This window comes from Capsicum annuum, chromosome 6 (assembly GCF_002878395.1).
Source record: "Capsicum annuum cultivar UCD-10X-F1 chromosome 6, UCD10Xv1.1, whole genome shotgun sequence".
Taxonomy (NCBI): Eukaryota; Viridiplantae; Streptophyta; class Magnoliopsida; order Solanales; family Solanaceae; genus Capsicum; species Capsicum annuum.
Window position 1 is genome coordinate 174,770,123 of NC_061116.1, and position 6,019 is coordinate 174,776,141.

The window sequence follows — 6,019 nt, forward strand, 5'->3', positions numbered from 1 at the left end:
CATCATGGCTACATTAATCAATTCAATTTCAAGGATTTAAACCCACAGATTAAATTGAATTCATGAACTATATTAAATATCTTAACTTAGTAATCATTCAACATGGTCAACATGAGTACAATACAACCACAACATGAAAATCATGATTCAAGATTTAAAAAGAGATTTTTTTAACTCCAAGGGTGAAAGGGGCCCTTGGAAGAACACTTCACATACCTTAGTGCTTGAATTCTGAGAGATTGATGGTGAGTTCTTGATTTGAAATTAAACCTTCTAGGGCTTTTGTTCCTGAGTATTTTGAGAAGAATGAGTATAATTTGCTAATTTGAGGGCTTAATCTCATGTTATGGGGGCTGAAGGGCATAGGAAAAAGACCCAATTACCCCCAAGAACTCAATCTTTTAATGACTAAAAAATTATACCATCGACGCACAGGCCGACGCGCCGTGTCGTTAGCGTCGATGCAAAATCCAACGCGCCACATCGAGTTTGCGTCGGTTCCCTAGAATTTACACTGAAGCTGAGGGAAAAATCATTCATCAGCGTGATGGTAGATGCGACGCATCGAGATCGCGTTGATATACTATTTTGGGCACTCAAACATGGTTTAAATGAGGTCCGAAAAATCCAAAATTTGTTTGAAAACACCTATTGACCTTCCTGATCATGAATTAACTCAAATATCAACATTTAATGAACATAAAGGTCATGAAATAATATTACCAACTTTCAAAGGCTAAAATGGCACTAATTCTGAATATTTAGCTAAAATATTCTAAGTTTGGGACCCCTTAGTAAGCTTAAAGGACTGAATTAAGCTAGAAAATTTTGTGGGGTCTTACATTATCTTCCCTTTGGAACATTCATCCTCTAATGAGACTGACTAAGCTGAGAATATCGGTAGAATGAATTTAGACACTAGACATGCATAGCTAAATATAAGATCACGTAAAAGTTTCTAGCTTAATTCAGTCTTTTAGGCTTGTTAAGGGGTCTCAGACTTAGAAAATTCTAGCTAAGTTTCCAGACTTGGTTTATTTTAGCCTTCGAAAGTTGGTGATCTTATTTCGTGACCTTAAAGTCCTTTAAAGGCCTATATTTTTGTTAATTCATGATCAAGGATATCAATAGGTGCTCCCGGACAAGTTTCAGATTTTTTCGGACCTCGTTTAGACCTTGTTTGGAATCCTAAAATAGTGAGTCGACGTGATATTGATGCGTCGCATGGCCAATCGGATCGACATATAAAATTAACCTCAGCTCAAGCCAAATTCCAGTGAACTGACGTGATGTCAACGCGTCGCGTCGGTTATCGCATTGGTACTCTCAACGCACCGCGTCGGCTGTAGCGTTGCTGGGCATGTTTTTTTGTGTTTTAAATCCGTGTCCTTAAGGGTAATTAGGTATTTTTTCCCCACCTTCAGCCCTCATAACACAAAATTTAGCCCTCTTTTGGCTAATGATAGTCATTCTTTCACAATTTCTCAAGAACAAGAAAACCTTAGGTGATTAATTTCAAATCAAGAACTCAAGATCTCTCTATTTACTCTGAAGAAATTTCCATCCAAGGTATGTAAAGTGTTTATCCAAGGATCTCTTTCATCCTTGGAGCTCAAGAAATATAAATTTTTAAATCATGAATTGTGATTTCCATGTTGTGGGTTGTATTCCATCCATGTTAATGTTAATGTATGGTTTCCAAGTTGAAAACTTTACTGTATCCCATGATATTATGATAGCATGTATGTTGGAATTGAATTCGCTTATGTTGATCTCTTAAATTATGAATGAAATGATAGTTATGATGCTATACCATGTTGTCCATGCTCATGTACAAGATTATGCCCTCTAGGCGTTTGACAAAATGCTTAAATAAATGGATTGTGCAATTGTGATCTAAATGATGATCCCATGCTATTTTCATATGTTTAGGTTGACTTCGATGCTAAGTCTATGCCTTGTAATTGATTGATGGAATGCTCATGAGGTTTAATTTGTGAACTTATGATATGTTAGAACGCATTCCTACTCATGTACAAGATTATAATTATCAAATGCCTCATGAAATCTCTCAATGATTGTATTATGAATTGATGATTATGGTCGTGTGTTCAAGAAGTGTCATATCCTATTTATGTTCATGCTATCGAGTCCTAGGGTATTTCATACCCGACAATTTAGCTGTGTGCCTAGATCCAGTGTCAGTTTTCAAGATACTCTCAGTCAAGCCATGATTAGTAAAATTTAGTCAGTCACATGACTTAGGAAAACTTAGTAAATTCAGTATCAGTCCAGTCCCACTCAGTACTCAGAAATCACAGTAAACTCAATCAGTTAATAGAATTTAGTAGTATTCTGTCAGTCAATAGAAATTCAGTGAACTCGGTCCAGTACAGTCCAGTATACTCAGTTTAGTGTCTATTCAGTTGGGAGTAGGATTCAGCACCGAGTATACCCAAGGATGGGAACTCATCTGCTAGTAGAGGGTGTGATTCTTAAAAGCAATTCTTACGTTCGAGAACTACGTAGCTAGCATAGGTTGAGCTATCAAACCTGCTAGATGAGGATTGATGAGGTGGATTAACCTATCAGATGAGGGTCCCACCGCTCTCGTTAGAGTACCTAATAGATGACGGTCACTCACAATTTGTCCTTACCAGTGGCGCGGTATTGATACCCTTTCAATTGGGGTTACAGATTAGACCCCAACTCAGCTACATTATTCTATTTGGGGCATGTCGATTAGATGACTACCTCCCACAGTCTCAGTCTCAGTCTTCAGTAAAGAACTCAGGTAGTTCTACAAATTTTAGGACTGTCAGATATAGTCACTCAGCTCAGTACGGAACTCAGCTAGTTCTATTAGAATTTGGACTGTCAGACACAGCCACTCAGTAATCAGTATATCAGTTATCAGTACATGAGTTATCAATAATCCATGTTGTCAGTAATCCATGTTATCAGTAACTCAGAATCTATAATCCATATGATTTCAGTTACAGCTATGTATTCATGAATGTATCCTCACGTAGTCATGTTCATATTATCCAGTTAGTTATAGTTCATGCATATGAACCCTTGCATTCAGCCTTACCTCACTTTACGTACCGGTACATTCCTACGTACTGACACATACTTTTCTTTTGAGCTATGGTATTTTATACCATAGGTTCGGACGCTCAGGTTCCCGACCATGCATAAACAGCTTCAGGTTCAATCAGCAGCAGTACACTAGACGTGAGTCATCATTATTCGAAGATATTCTATTATTTTATTATTTTAGTACTTAGTCATTTCAGCAGCCAGAGTTAGTTGTGGACATGTCCCATCAACTTCTTATTCAGACAGTTTAGAGGCTTTTAAACTAGATGTTCAGACTAGATATTCAGACTTCAGTATTTTAGTATTTATGTTCAGTTTTGGTATTCTTATACCTTGTTCAGACATTATTCAGTTTTGAACCTTAAGGCATATTTTTGCCAGATTTCTGCATTTATCTCAGTTTTATTGTTATTACAATATTACTATAGACAATACTCACAGCAGGAACCAGTTATGGGTTAGCTAGCGGTCCTTCAGGATCGTTAGCACCGTGTAGCATTTGGGGTACCAGACTCGGGGTGTTACACTAAAGCATGATTTCATAACTGAGATTACTGATATACTGAATTACCATGTTGAACATGCATATCTGATGTATAGGTACATAGCTGAAGATGATTCATGAATTATGATTGGGATTACTAATAAGCTGAGTTTATATGCTGAACATGTATATCTGATGAATGGATACATGACTGAACTGACTCATGAACATATGACTGAATATGAAATTATGCAATGGTAACTGATACCAAGTTTGTAACTGAAATCTAAACATTAAACTGAATAAGCTTAACGAAAACTATTACCTTGGACAGAGTATGAGTTAGCAGAGAAGAGATGAGGATACTTGGTCCGCATGTCTGCTTCTACTTCCCAAGAGCTCCCTCAACGGACTGATTCTGCCAAAGAACTTTGACTAGAGGGACTTCTTTGTTCCTCAGTCTGTGAATCTGATAGCCAAGGATTTTGACTGAAATCTCTTTATAAGAGAGGTTGTTCTGAATATCTATGCCCTCTACCGGGACTACGACTGTTGGGTCACCCATATATTTCTTTAGCAAGGAGACATGGAACACTTGATCCACTAAATCTAAGTTTGAAGGTAACTCAAGCTCGTAAGCTACCTTTCTAAAATGGCTGAGAATTTGGTAAGGACCAATATATCGGGGACTGAGCTTCTCCTTCTTGTCAAATCTCTTCACTCCCTTCATGGGAGAGATTTTTAGATACACGAAGTCACCAATATTGAGCTCGATATTCTTTCTTTACACATCTCCGTACAATTTTTGTCAGCTCTAAGTTGTCTTAAGCCTTTTTCTAATCAACTAGACTTTCTCTAAGGTATTAAATACCAAGTTACGCCCTATCACTGTGGCCTCACCCACTTCAAACCAACCAATGAGAGATCTACATCTCCTTCCATAAAGCACCTCAAATGAAGCCATCTGAATGCTGGAATGATAGTTGTTGTTATATGCGAATTCAATCAAAGGCAAGTGGTCATCCCAACTCCCTTGAAAGTCTATCGCACACGCTCCCAGCATATCTTCTAAAGTTTGAATGGTCTTTTTTGCTTGACCATCTGTCTGAGGATAAAAAGTTGTACTGAGGTGAACTCAGGTGCCAAGACCCTTTTAGAATGCTTTCCAGAAATAAGAGGTGAACTAGGTACCTCTATCTGAGATAATAGACAATGGAACATCATGCAATATGACCAACTCCCTGATATAGAGTTTGGCATAATCCTTAGCTGAATAAGAGATATGGATTGGAAGAAAATGAGCAGATTTGGTCATTCTGTCTACAATGAACTAAACTGAATCATGCTGATATGAGTACGAGGCAAACCCGTCACAAAGTCTATGTTCACTTCTTCCTATTTCCAAGTGGGGATACTGAACTTCTGCATGGACCCACTAGGCTTCTGATGCTCAATCTTAACCTACTGACATATTGAGCACTTAGCCACAAACTCTGTAATACCTCTCTTTATCCCACTCCACCAAAAGATCTCCCACAAATCACGGTACATCTTAGTGGCCCCTGGATGAATAGAGTAGTGTGCACCATGCACTTCTGCAAGAATTCGTTGCCTCAAGTCATCTACGCCTGGCACACATAGCCAAACTTGGCAATGCAATACACCATCTCTCCCTTGGGAGAAAACCTCTACCTTCTGACTCCTGACTGACTCTTTTAACTTAACAAGACTGAGATCCCTATCTTGTTTTCCTTTACTTCGGAAACTAGAGATAATTCTAAACTACTCTTCACCCATACACTACCTTCTGCTAAATCGACTAAGCGGACACCTAGTCGGGCAATCTAATGAACTTCCTGAGCTAACTTTTTCTTACTGTCCTCAACATAGCAACACTACCTATAAACATTCTACTGAGGGTGTCGACCACAATATTGGCCTTGCCCAAATAATACAGGGCACTCATGTCATAGACTTTCAACAATTCCAACCACCTTCTCTGATGGAGGTTGAGGTCTTTTTGAGAAAATACATATTGCAGGCTTTTATGATTAGTGAACATATCCATGTGCACACCATACAAATAGTGCCTCCAAATCTTTAAGGCAAAAACTACTGCTACTAACTCAAGATCACGAGTAGGATAGTTCTTCTCATGGGGCTTAAGCTGCCTAAAGGCATAGGCTATGACCTTACCTTTCTATATTAGGACACACCCCAAACTGACTTTGAAAGCATCACAATACACAACAAAGCCGTCTGAACCATCTGGTAAGGTTAACACTGGAGCTATAGTGAGTCAAGTCTTTAGCTCCTGAAAACTCTTCTCATAAGAATCTGACCACTGAAATTTAACCTTTTTCTGCGTCAGTCTGGACATAGGGGATGTAATAAATAAAAATTCCTCAACAAACCATCGATAATAGCCATCCA